We start from the raw sequence: 15,091 nt of genomic DNA, 5'->3' as shown, positions 1-15,091 counted from the left end.
TATCTGAGAAGTAGGTAAAGGTTTACCCCAATTCTTTCTTTACCCATGTAAGTTTTACCCCAAAATGATAAAGATTGCTTTATAAAAGAGGTTCTTATTGGATCAACTACTTCAGAAAACATTTGGGACTTTCTTTACACAGTTAAACAAATTCCTAATAGTTGATCTAGCCACTCCACTCATGAGTACTTAGTGAAAACAAGCAACATGTTTATATAAAAACTTGTACTGGAACATTGAAGGAGTTTAATTTTAGTGCATGTATATTGGAATAAATTTAACCACTTATCAACAAGAAAACAGGCAAATACATGATGATATATTCATACAAATTATAGAACAGTATTACTGTTTACAAGGATTGAATACCTCTTATGAATAAAAATATTCATACATATAGCAATATAGGCTATTTCTGAATAAATTTACAATAAAATTAGATAACTTATAAAGTAATATATAAATATATATGTGTGTATTTTTACATATGTGTGTGTGTGTGTGTGTGTTTGATAATATACCTAAACAATCTTAAGGAGACAAATGCTTAATTCTTATGAATGACCTTAAACCCAGTTGCCTGGTAAAGCTAAGCAAAACAACTTGAACTAGGAATTATAAGTAACTATGCCTTTTTAGATAAGAACTGAAATTAAGCTTAACTAGTCAGAATCAGCCAAGCAACTGATAAGGGCTTCCTTTTGTGAAATCTTTAGCAAAATCTTGCATCTATTTAAGAGCACCACTCAGCGAGTTAGACATAAAAGAAAGGCATGCCAACATTTGCAAAACCACGGGAAACAGGAAAGCAGCCCACATCACAGCCAACTGTGAGAAGCTCAGTGCTTGCCCTAAAATGCTAGAAATAAGATGAGGGCATAAAATCTCACCTATTTTATTCAACATAAAAGAAGTCATATAGCTCAGGCTAGTCTGAAGCCCACTATGTATTTGAGAGTGCCCTTGAAAACCTGATCCTCCTGTCTTCACCTCCCACGTCCTGGGATTGCAGGATTGAGTCACCACACCTCTTTTAAAGGTCATATTTTTCCACACAGCTCTGTAGATTGAGTGTAGAATTACATGAATACTGGGGAAACTTTCTACCATTAAGCTCAATCCCCAGACCTTTTATAATGTAGTTTATGATACTGGATATTTTTAAGGTTTTAAAAATGCTTCCATACATCTCAACTTAAATTTAGTATATATTTAGATGGTGATGTAGACAGTATAAAAAGAAGGAAAAAAGTTAAACCAAAAGGAAGAAGAAAATTTTCTTTAGAATTATTTGAAGTTATCTTTTCCTTTTATTCTAGTCTTCCATAAGCCTTACATACTTTAAGAAATAGCAACTCTTAAGTAAAATTGTTAGTGTTGGAACACTTTATTTTTATATAATACAAAAAATGAATAACTATCTTATTAAAATATACAATTTTATTAAAGTACAACACAAATATTAGAGTATAGATAATACATGGTACCTAGGTATGTATGTGTGTATATATATATATATATATATATATATATATATATATATTCTCATATACATAATATTCATGTATACACAAGTAGATAGGTATACACACATATACATATATGCATCGATACACACAAGCACATGCATAGGTAGATGGTGGTTATAGGAGCAGAGAAGTGATAGAAAGATGATATACAGATAGAAAAATTCAAAAATTACATATTTGAATAAACTAAAGATCTTCCAAAATTTCAATGTTGTTATCAAGGAATAATTTTCATAATTTATTAGACTTCACAGGATTATTCAGAAGGGATAAATAGCCATTTCTGAGAGGTTTGTGAAGAAGTTGCAGTATTTATATACAAGAATTAAAACACTGATAATACCTTGATTATTTTAACACACCGCAGTTCTCTTTTTAATTACTGGCATGTACTTTTGTGTTTTTAAACTGACTTTATTATAGCTAAAAGTAATGATAAAGCTTACCCACCAGTCTCATATTGAACTATATTCTCCCCGGACTAAATGGTAGTGTCTCAAGGGATTTACCACTCCTATGTGAAATATTTGATATTCTAAACCCTTCAGGGGAAAATTATATGCACACAGAATCAATGTACATATATTACAGGTCATAATCATTCTCTGATTTGAAAGCTTAATTAAAATTTTCAAAGCAAGTTCTAGCTGGGTTCTTTCCTAAATTTTTGGCTTTCATTTTTGGGCAAAGCTCTGCCTTAATTCTCATTCTTATTCCTAGCTCTAGCAAAGGTGTTGCTGTTCTGTCAATAGGAAAACAGGAAGGAACAGGGGTCTGTGTCCAGGTAAGAAGATGACAGTCAGAGGCACTAAAACACACACTGCCAGATATAGGAACTGAAGAGACAGGTGACATAAGGAATATATAAGTGGATTGGGGGTTTAAGAAGTGACTTATCAGGTTTAAAAACTGATGTACTTGAGCAAAATTTTGTGGCTTCTGAACTCGACTGCTTGGTCATCTTACATTGAACTGGCACACATCATTCCTATGCTTTATTTTGTTATTGTCTTCATGCTCTTGCAAGTTTTCAGTTTGGTGTTATGCTAGGGTCTAGAAATCCATCCCGACAAGCCTCCTTTATCCGTAGGAGTAGAAGAACACAACTACAGGACATCTTTCTCATTTCCTGTTTATTTGCCATTTGGGTTCTTAAAAGGTTAATTCATTAACTTTGTGATACAGGGCTCCTGCACTCTGGTGAGGAGTCATACCTCTTTGTTGCACCCCAAGTTCATTCCAATCAACTTAAATATCTACCTAAATCAACCAAGTCATTGTTACCTTGAACTTTACAACATTTGGAATTCACCCCACGATCTTCAATGCCATCAGTGATTCCTTGGTCCTCACATTCTCACCTCTCTCACCCCAAGTCCTACCCACCTGTCTTCATACTGACCTCTCGCATTCCAGTCTCTCTTTATTGCTGCACACAGATGACTGGGTTATCTATTTCACATGTAATTTCCCTTACAAGCGTCTGAGTAATAGTACACTATTGAGGTACCAAAGTAGGAGAAAGCTTATAACCATTCGTGTTACACAAATGTTCTCTCAAACCTAACCCAGCAGACTTTACCAGTCTCCTCTCTGGGACTGCTCCTCACTACTACACCCTATACTGTCATCTAACAAATACCTTCATTTTTCTACACACAGCTACTAAGTGCTCAGTATATATATAAATTCTATGACATATATATATATGTCATAAATTCTATGTCAAGTGCCCTGTGCAGTGGTAGCACAGAATAAATGTGAAATAAGTATCCAATAAGAAAGGATAAAAAATGCTTTCTAAGGAGAAAAAAATGCTTGTAATATAAAGATCCTTATATTTTGTATCAGAAAATTTATGGTATATTGTATGGATAATGGGGGAAGATTTGAAATATTTAACAACTTTATGCAAGTGAGACAATTAATTTCATTAACTTTTCTAGGAATATTTGTCTGGCTTGAGTGTCCCTCTAAAATCAGTACAAAGAGACTGTATCTTCCAATTGTTTAGGATTTTTGCATTGCAACAATCTGCTATTTATTTATTTTGAGCCAGAGACCCACTGCATAACACTGGGTGGTCGCCTAGAATTTGCTATGTGGATCATGTTAGATTTGGAATCAGAAATACTTCTCTCTTGCTCTCTAGTGCTGGGATTAAAGGTGTGTGCCACTACACTTAACAATTTTTTAAAAAGATTAAATCTTTGAGAATTTTATAGAATGTAGTTTGTTCATATTCACCTCCAAACTCTCCTTAAATTATCTTATATCTACCGTCTACATCCTTATCCCCATACACATGTGTAGGATTTTGTTTTTAAAGCCTGTCAAGTCTAATGTGTGCTTCCCATATATCTCTAGAATGAGGACATTAACTGGAGTGTGGTCAACCTACCAGGAGCCACACCTTTAAAGAAAACTGACACTCGATCTCCCAGAAGCTACTCGCTGTCAGTATCTCCAGAAGTATGAGACTTTCCTCCGCATCACACAAGAATGTCGCCTGGCTTGATCTTGTGCTGGCATCGAAGTTGCTATGAGTGCGTAAGGACACCTGTTCTGTCATGTCCAGGTGACACTCTTTCACTTGTGTGCTCCTGACGATCGTTCTGTTTTGCCTCTGTGAAAGTTCCTGAGCCTGGGGAGGGGGGGGGCGGCGGATTTAAATGTCTCATCTGTGGCCAAACACTCCCGCTAACACTTATTCTTTGCATTTTTATTGGTTGTAACATTGTGATTATTCATAGTGCAAATCTATAAATTTGGTGATGTAGAAATACATAGAAAAAAGTAGAAAATAGATTTACAGTCTCAAGATGTTACCTGTTGAACATTCCTTGATCATGATATGGGACAAAACACATATATTTAAACCTCATTTATCACTGTTTGTGATAAATTTACATTAAATATTGTTTTTCCATTAGAACGTTTATCATACAAACATATTTTAGGTTTACAGTGAATGTCTCTTTCTTGTCTGAGACCAACAGGATGCAATGCTCAGAGAAAGCTTTTATAAACTTGGAAGCGTTTTTGTGGTTTTTTTCTAGTAAAATAAGATACAATTAATTATTTACAATGTGATCTGCTCAAGCAAGGAAGCAAAGAAGAGGTCCACCGAGAAGAAGCATCCGCCCATTTTTCTCAGGTCCTCTGCTAGATAGGCTACAAAGGGCAAACTATTGGGCTTCCTGAATGTGTATCCCTTCAGTCTGTGCCCTGGGAACACAAAATCTTAAGACTTGTACTGCCCAGACTGCAGTATAAACAGTCTGAATCTAATTTTGATCCAGAGACCTGAGAAGGTCAGTGCTTGGGTTAAGCATCATACTTCTTCATCTTTGGAGTCAGCCCTGAGAGAGCATACCACCATGGTGAATGGAGAATGCTCTCCTTCAACTCCAGCCTTAACCATGGAAGGGAGTGGAATAGAACACCAGCTAACTGCAATGCAGTCCTCCTTTAACTCTACTTAAATGTTCTCCATAGTCTCTCAATTGTCTCTGCTTCCGAGCTCTAGTGATCCAAATCATCAAGAGCAGAGATGCTGCAATGCACGCTAGCCACACCTCTGTGATTTACTGTGTATGTAAAGAGGAGGAAAGTGCTTTAACATCCCTACACTTCGATTTTCTATTCATAAAATGTACATAACTATGTTATCTCTTTTATGGAGTTGCGAAGTTAACTGACAAATGAAATATATCTCTAACATGAGAATATATAATTCCTCAGTAAATAGCTAATACTTATATGATAGCTTCTAGTCCTTCAGTGTCTTGCTCCCAAACCTTAAACTCTGTTGATTAACCCCTCTTACTGTCACCTAATAACTTGACTATGGTTTTACATATTACCATCTATGGACATAGTCTTAACCTGCGGAGTATTGGGCTATGCACAGACAGGCTGGTCTCCAGTTGAGCTGAGGTCTGAACCCTGGAATGGTCATAATTCACCTACATGACATGGTAGGCATTCCCTCATGCTTCTTGAACTCTGGCTCCTGCCTAGGTTATCTCCTCCCACAGCCCCCACAAGTGAAACTTGGCTAGAAATCACGTAGGCAATGGCCCAAACTTCTGACCTTCAGGTTAAACTCCTCCCCAGTTACCTAGCAACAGTAAAGACCATGAAAAGGGGCTGTTAGGCCCCTACTTCGCTCTCTTACTTCTTACCCCTCACCCCCTCTCTCTTGTCTCTTTGTCTTCCCCTCTCCTCTCCTCTCTCCCTCTTACTCTCTCTCTCTAGCTCTCTCTCTCTCTCTCTCTCTCTCTCTCTCTCTCTCTCTCTCTCTTTCTACCTTCTCTCTTTCTCCCTGCCTTTCTACAATAAAGCTCAAAAACCATAGAATGTCTCTGCTCATCAAGGGCCACTACACTTGGAGGATGGGATAGGCTTTCTCCTAATGAGCAGATGGAAGGCCTTCCTGTGCTACAGTCAAGATCCGCTGTGCTCACTCTTGCCAGTGTTGGGAACCTCTCTTCCCTCATCCCTCTCTCCTATAACCCCAGGGCCTTAGCAAAGTAGCTCTGGGGCTCCCAGGTAGGGCTGCCCCTTGGCCACCCCCTGAAGAGTGTGTCAACAGCTTGAATACCCACCCAGGGCTGAGTGGAAAGAGTATGGCAGCCCTCCCACACCCACCTGACCAGAGAATAGGTGAAACTCTGGCGGGTGTGGGTTTTCCCTTCCCCCTCTTCCCCAGGGCCCCCTTTTTAGTTCCCAACATTAACCTACCCTAGCTCCTGTCTTACCTTTCACACGTGAGTCAAGTGCCCAAATCCCAACTCTCATCTTGGTCTTCTACCACTTGGAACGGTAACTTCAATCTGATACCAATGTGTGATGGAATAATCCACTAGGCTCCTTGTAAAGATTTTAATCACAATTATATAATAGATTCTGGCTGCCAAGAAATGTGTACTTCAGATTGAAAGAAATTTATTTTATGCCTTATGAACCATGCATTCCCCTTCAGTCTTTTGCCTTTTAAGTTTAAGATTACTATCTACCCAGTACTTTCTGATACTATGTTATGCATAGACTTTAGTGAAAAATATTCTATCTTGGCCAACGTAGCTGTTCAATTAGCTCCAATGCATATTTTCAGGGGTCTGCCATCACTATCCACCAAATCACCAAAATTCTGTTGCAGAACTCTTCCCAAGGGACAAACTTATGTTAAAGAGTGAGTTAAATGCACATATTGTTTCTGCATTAATTACATAATAAGTAGCTTTAAATACTGATGCTTCCTCTGTTGACATGGACTAAAACAATCTCCCAACAACAACCAAGGAAAGTAAGAAACAAATTGGTCTGACCTGCCTGTTCCAAATAAAGTCAGCAAGAACAATAATGACTGTGCTTAAACATATTATTAGGTAAGATTTATTGGGCACTTAGTATTTTTACTGTCTAGCAAACCGTGTATTAAGCCGAGCATTTTGCTTATCTTTTCCTAAATCATCAAGCAATGCCAGAGAATGTTACTAAACATGATTTGTGACGAGAAAGGGGAAACTAAAATCATAAAGGCAAGAATCCAGAAGACATAGAGTAAACATGGTTTATTACTAGACCCAAACTTACCTAGATTTTCTAATAATTGAAAATCTCATTTGAAAAAGACAAGAGGAAACAAAAAGTAAAAGCAAGTTAATTTAGTAAATAATTAGCTCAATGATAGAGTGTAAGAACATATGAACTAAGGATGAATTTTGGTCTTTTAAACCATATTTATTATAATTTTAGTTTTGAAAAGTATAATTATGCCATTACTTCCTTTGCTTTCCTTCCTCCACGACTTCTCTTGGCCACACTACTTGATATGTCTCAAATGCATGGCCTTTTTTCCAATAATTATTTGATGTTTATATGATAAATATATATAATATACATATAATACAATACTGCACACATACACATGCAGGCACATGCACACACACACACACACACAAGTTTTCTCAGCCTAGATAATGTTACTGTAATATATGATGTTGGATTTTATGAGAAAGATTTTTATTAGAGGAAGTTGAATTATTGTTTTTAATGTTGTTTCATGAGTCTCATAATTTCCTAGTCTAGGTTTGGCATAGCCATCCTGTGGCCTCATCTTCCTGAGTAACTGATAACAGCTACAATAATAGTACATGATGTATCCCACACCCAGTTATTTTTTGATGTTAGATAAGTGTTTAGTCATTACAGTTGTAAAGAAAATCTAATTGTGAGTTAATGGGTAGATACCAGAAATACCAGTGGAAAACTTCCATTGTTTAGGAATATTGTCTTCCACCCTAAACCTGAACACAGAGAACTTGACCAAAACCATGAATGATACCATGATTGGTGAATTTCCTTAAAAGTCTATTCATACTTAATTGATATTATAAAAGTTGTTTCATTTCTGATCTTGTTTCTCCCTTTGTATTGGGGCAATTACATTCATAACAGGATTGGGGTGCGGATTAGTTATCTCTTATGTAGCAAGTATTAAGCTACCATGAAAACCATTAGCTATTTTCAATAATAGGAAATTGAAGGACTAATGATGGAGTACAAAATGGTGGGGCAGATAGATGCCTCAGAGGGCACCAGAAGATCCAGGTTTGATTCATAGCACCCACTTAGTAGCTTGCCAATCATCTGCAATTTCATTTCCTGAGGATCCATTGCCCTCTTCTGGTCTCTGAGGGATATGCATGCATGTGGCACACAGACATTTATATGGCAGGACACTTATACATATAAATTATAAATAGATAGATAGATAGATAGATAGATAGATAGATAGATAGATAGATAGATAGATTTGAAATGGAAAATTTTCAGTGATCAGATGATCAATTCCATTAACTGTAACTCTGACACCCTGCCACACTCGGACTCCAAAAATATATTAAACTGCCTGGCACTTACACTTGAATATCTCACATGTCATTTCAAACTCTACCGACTATCTCCATTATGTTGTATCCGCCAAAGAATTCTATAAAATATCAGTTGCGATGAGTCAGTAAAACTGTCCTCAGGATCTCGTATCTACCATTAAATCTCCATATGATGTGCCCGATCCGAGGCTTCACTTTTCCTCTTAACTTCAGCCTCCGCTGTGGTACAGAATATTATGCTATATGACCTAAGCAACATGTTTGAGAAACATCCCAGAGGCTGCTGTCACTGTTGTCGGTCACACTTTTTCTCTCTCTCTGTCTTTACCTCCTCCTAATATGACATAAATAAGCAATATCAACTGTTTCCCCTTAAAAATCACACTCATATTTTCTCACTACTCTGGTTTGGATAGGAAACATTTAGCTTAAGATCATGCTTTGAAAGCTTGTTTTTCTTTGTGGTGGTGCTTTTGGGGGCAGTTGTGGGAAACTTAGGAGATGGGATTTCCTTGAAAGAAGTAGATCTCTTGAACTGGGTTCCTGGAGTACTTTTTCCAAAAGTTCTATTCTCCCCCTGTTCACTTGTTCCTGTCTATCATGAGGTCAGTACCTTTGCCATCCAATGCTTACACAATGATATTGATCGACCCAAGTTCCTGGGGCCATACACCATGAACTGAACCTTCTGAAACCATAAACTGAAGCAAACATTTGCTTAATTTCATTGTTTCTGCTTTGTATTTTATTATATCTATGCAAAGGTAACAAATATACTTTCTTTCCAACCATTGTCCAGTGTTAGCTATGAAAGTACTCAGTGGTTATCAAAACAGTAATTTCAGAAGACCTTCAGCTGGGGGCTAGAGAGATGGCTCAGCAGGTAAAAAGTACTGACTACTCTTCCATAGGTCCTGAGTTCAATTCCCAGCAAGCACATGGTGACTCCCAACCAACTGTAATGAGATCCAATGCTTTCTTCTGCTATGTCTGAAGACAGCTACAGTGTACTAATATAAATAAATAAATATTTTTAAAATGTTAAAAAAAATTATCTCTAGCTGGACTCCTTGGCTGCAGTCTTTCTCTTCAGGTGTATTTTGTATGGTATATGCATGTTACTAACACACTTTTTCCCAGGACACATTTGCCCATAATTCTTTAATGGCTGCTCATTACATACCTTATTCACTAAAATGCTTCTCCCTGGTATCCGAGGCTCTCTCAGATTAAGCCCAAGGTCCCACCTTCCAGCTATTTGTCTTGTGCATCTCCTCCAACATCAGTCCAGATTCTTTTGTCCATATGCATTCTCTGCTACAGGACTCTAGCATCACACATTCATTTCTACATCTGTACATTTGTTGCTCTGCCGTCTAAATCACTTTTACATGCATCCATCCTACCCATCATTAAAATAAAATAAATTGAGTATGTTCACAGATACAGTTGATATATAAGTCTCATGGTAAGCCAAAGTATCATGTGATCATTAGTTTTGGAGTATGCAGCCTAAAGGAGAGGCTAACATTTTATGAAGAAATCCCATAAATAAAAGTGAAATGATAACTGTGTTGTGTGGACAGAGTGCTATAAAAGATACTGTGGTATTTAGCCTAATCAGTTAAATGTGGAAGACAAGAAATCAACATGTAGATTAATTATTTATATGAGAAATGAGCAATTAAGACCAGGAAACAAAGATCTGCTATGAACAAGCACAGAACAGGAAACAAAAGTGGTCTCTTCTCTTTGTCTACATCTATCTATATACCCATAATGTTAAAAATAAAGGCAGACAGACAGACAGACAGACAGAGAGACATGGATGCTTGTGCACACAAAGTTGGCTTAATTTAAGAATTTTATGTTCAAAATATTATTCAGTCTCTAGTACTATGCTGTAATCATTGATAAAAACCTGTTTGGAAATAAATATATTAGAAGTTAAAAATGCTAACTCATCCCACAAAGAACAAGACCCTGCCTTCTCCGTGGCCAGTCACTACTTCTGAAGTTCATTGTTGTAGAAAAATTTAATGCTGATGCAGGATTTCTACTCTGCCTTTGATCATCAGTTCCCAGATAAAACTCAACTTTTTTTATTTACAATAAGCCTTAACCAGCACTAGAGCTGGACAGATATCTACCCTCTATGCTATTAGAATCTACTTTCCTATCAATAACCACAAGTTATTATGTTTCATTTGGTCTGCTCTTAGTTCCAATAGGACAGCCCCCATGGCCATGCTTTCTTGACCCCCTAACCCATGGCACTTTTCTCCTCTCTCCACTGCCTTCTCTCTCTCTTCGTGATTTCCTCTGACTCCAAGAATGGGATCACCAAGTCCTGCCTATCTAAATTCTGCCCAGCTATAGTCTGTAAGTTTCTTTATTTACCAATTAGAAATAACTAGGAGGCAAGGCCACATATTATCACTTGGGTCTATGTGTGGATGCTCATCTCTGGAGCAACTAGGTCTTGGGGCCCTGCACTTATCATTACAATGCACAACAACAGACCAAACTTCAACACAGAGTTCACTCACCTTTTCTTAGCAAGGATGACTTTCATCCTGATGCCTTCTAAGACCACTGAGGCCCTTAATCAATAATTATTAGGTTGTGGGCCATCAAAGTTGTGCAGTGAATAAATATGTCCCCCAAGGCTGATAACATGAGTTTAATCCCCAGAACCCACGTGTTGGAAAAAGAGAACTTATATCTGCAAGTTGTCCTCTGACCTCAGACTTCACTATTTAAGGTAGGCAAAACTTTGTTATTTGGAATTTCGTCTGTGGTCCTCCCATGAAAGAAAGATCAGTTATAGAGATCTCCAATTTTCAGCTCTTCCTGGCCTCTCTAAACTGTGTCTCCAGCAGTCTGAAGAACTACTGTCTCCACACTTTCCATGTTTCATATTCAGGATTGGGTTTAGCCTCTACTGCTAGAACAGATTCTCATTCAAGGTTTTAGAGGGAACTGTGTTCACACAGTACCAAGTACACAATTGGTCTAGCACATTCCTAGCTCAGACCTTAAGAGAAAAAGCTAGAAAGGATCAAGATCAAAGAAATGTGGAAAAAACAAAAACAAAAATCCATCATGAAATCTCTGTTTATTCATTAGGAATAGAGGTCATCCAATTTGGTTCAGTTACTTCATCTTTGTGTCTCTCATCTGTATATTGGACATGACAATACTTTCATTAGAAATATTCCATTAAAACATTTCAGCACATACATACCAAGTCCATTGATATGACAATTATGTGATGATGATGGTGATTGTCAATAGGTTCTAGCTTATTGAAAGGTGGAATAAAGCTTTCTCCGAGTGACTGATGTTTTGAGAAGAAACAGACTCCTTCTCAAAACTAGAAATATGCTTGGCAAAGTCAGAAATAGCCTAGAGTCAATGTTTTGGGAGTGTTTCCCTGAGGACCTGATATATAGAGAAGAAAGATTAAAAACAATATGCTACAGATCCATTAATAACATGGGGGAGCTGCCATTTCAAATCCTGAGAACCTTATGTTTCCCACCATGAGGCTAAGGTTATCAGGCCAAGGCTGTTGCATGTTTGCTCTAATGATTTTAAAATACCCGGTGTTTCCTTTGTACAAAATTGTTTGATTAGCTTCCACTGACTTCATCCCATCATGTGCTAGTTTTTGCTGAATCTGTCTTATTTCTCCCCTGGAAAATATATATGATACTGTTCTTCTTAGTAACCTTGCTTGGCATAAAACATAGCTTATTCAAAACCTCCTAATTCCAAACTTTCCTTTTTCAATTAATTCATTTATTTATTAATTTTTACATCCTGATTCCTGCACCCCCCCTTCTTCCCAGTACCCCCTCACATAGTACTTCCCCCCTCTCCTCCTCTGATATGGTGGAGACTACCCCTGGGTATTCCACCACCCTGGCACATTATGTCTCTGTATGGCTAGATATTTACTCTCTCACTGAGGCCAGCCAAGGCAGCCCAAATAGGGAAACAGATTTCAGATAGGCAACAGGTTTTGAGGGAGCCACTGCTCCAGTTGTTGGGGGACCCACATGAATACTGAGCTGCACATCCACTATATATATGCAGGGGGCTGTAAGTTCAACTCAGGTACATTCTTTGGTTGATGGTTCAGTCTCTGAAAGCCCCCAAGGGTCCAGGTTAGTTGATTCTGATGGTCCTTACTTTCTTATCTTCTCTAAATTCTACCTTCCTTGTTTTCTGATCCCATGCCTTCTCTCCCAGAACTCTGTCCCTGAGGGTCCTGCTCAATACTCAAATTCCCAATTAGTCAACAGGTGTATGAGCCAGAAGACTATAAATCCCATCCTGTCTGTTTTATCTTTTATTCTTTTCTCTCTAGACTTCCAGTTATGTCTTGTTGAACGGAAATTCTTCATGTGCCCTCATTTTCTGGGAGGTGCAGTCAGTTTTTCAAAACAACTTGAACCAGTGACTAGGAGTCCTTTTCAGCACACGGCTGCCTTCTTGGTGGAGGAGGGATTAAATGAATTGTTGTAATCAAGAAGCCACTCCTGAAAGAACCCATCGAGAAGTCCTGCAGGTTCCTATATGGAAGAAGTCTCATTAAACACAGTGAAGCAATACCTATATTGCAAGCAATCAAAACCCTAGACTATACAGCAACAGATGCAGACAGGATTGGCTATGGGTGGAGAAAGTAATTTCCAAAATGCCCTCCCAGGACACCTGCCTCTTTCCTACTTCTCATCTCTTCTCATCTATTTGTCAGAATAAGGTGAGAAATTAAACAAGGGCTAATCCATTGCTCCCAGACAGGGATTCTCAAACACGAAACTCTAAGTTTAGCTTTCTTCCCAGAAGATGAGCAACATTATTCTTTACCATCCTGACTTGTCTCATCTGCCATGCTGTTTGTACGATGGAAACATTTTTTTATGCTGTGATTATCTTCTTGTTTCCCCAAACCAGTAGTGTTTGTTTGCTTGTTTTTGAGAAAGAGAGAGATGGGAGAAAGATGGAGAGATCTGGAAAGAGTTGGGCAAAGGAAAGAATATGTCAAAATATTTTATAAAATAATCAACAAAATTAAAAAGAGAAAGAAAGAAAGAATCTGGCCCATCGGTTTTTATTTCCAATCTCTCATGTTCTATATTTAAGATTCTCCTGGGCAGTTTGTTAAATATTCAAATTAATAAGCTCCAATCTCAGATGTACTAACCTAGCAGTGTTTGTTGGTACATATCCCAGACAGCTCTTCCCTTTCTATCATCGTTATTTATAACTTTCTCTTACTTCCTCCCTTCTTCCCTCTGCCCATCCTTCCTTTTTTCTTCCTTCCTTCCCTCCCTTCTATTCCATCTTTTACTTCCTTTTTTCCTTTGAAAATTTTTATTTTATTTTTAATTTATTTTTTACACTCCATATTTCATATCCCACCCCTCTCCATCCACCCTCCAACTGTTCCACATCAGACACCTCCTCCCCACCCCACCCCATATCCACGTGGATGCCTCCACCCCTCCCCACTCCACCTGACCTCTAAACTCCCTGGGGCCTCCAGTCTCTTGAGGGTTAGGTGCATCATCTCTGAATGAACACAGACCCGGCAGTCCTCTACTGTATGTGTGTTGGAGGCCTCATATCAGCTGGTGTATGCTGTCTGTTTTGTGGTCCAGTGTTTGAGAGATCTTGGGGGTCCAGATTAATTGAGACTGCTGGACCTCCTACAGGATTGCCCTTCTCCTCAGCTTACAGGGGTCACTGCTTCTGTCCATTGGTTGGGTGCAAATATCTTCATCTAGCTCTTTCAGCTGCTTATTGGGTCTTTCAGAGGGCAGTCATGATAGGTCCCTTTTTGTGAGTGCTCCTTAGCCTCAGTGATAGTGTCAGGCCTTGGGACCTCCCCTTGAGCTGGATCCCATTTTGGTCTGTTGCTGGACCTTCTTTTCCTCAGGCTCCTCTCCATTTCTATCCCTATTATTCTTTCAGACAGGAACAATTATGGATCAGAGATGTGACTGTGGGATGGCAACCCCATCCCTTACTTGATGTACTGTCTTCCTGCTGGAGGTGGGTTCTGAAAGTTCCCTCTCCCTGCTGTCGAGCATCTAAGGTCCCTCCCTTTGAGTCCTGGAAATCTCTTATCTCCCAGGTCTCTGGTGCATTCTGGAAGGTCCCCCCAACCTCCTTCCTCCTGAGGTTGCCTGTTTCCATTCTTTCTACTGACCCTCAGGGCTTGAGTCCTTTTCCCTCACCCAATACCAGATCAGGTTCCCCTCTTCCCCCCACTACTCCCAACCCCATCCACTTTCCCTCCCAGGTTCCTCCCTCCCTCCCCACTTGTGATTGCTTTCTTCTTTCTCCCAACTGTGACTGAGGCATCCTCACTTGGGCACTTCAGCTTGTTAAGCTTTTTGAGTTCTGTGGACTGTATATTCATAGTGGCCATCTTTCACTTTTCTAATGTTTAGTAAAAATTGAAATTCACAAGTTCTCTTTATTAATTTCCAGTTTAAAACTTAAAGAATCTTTTACGATGTTATATATTCAGCAAATGATCATCAAATCGTAATAGAAAGTTTTTTTATTAGACAAAATAGTATTGTAGACAGTTACATAATTCACTTTAATCTTTTGTTTTAGCTCTAATCTGTTCTTTTGAAA

This window comes from Mus musculus, chromosome 18, assembly GCF_000001635.26.
Source record: "Mus musculus strain C57BL/6J chromosome 18, GRCm38.p6 C57BL/6J".
Classification (NCBI taxonomy): domain Eukaryota; kingdom Metazoa; phylum Chordata; class Mammalia; order Rodentia; family Muridae; genus Mus; species Mus musculus.
This window is presented reverse-complemented; position numbering follows the sequence as displayed.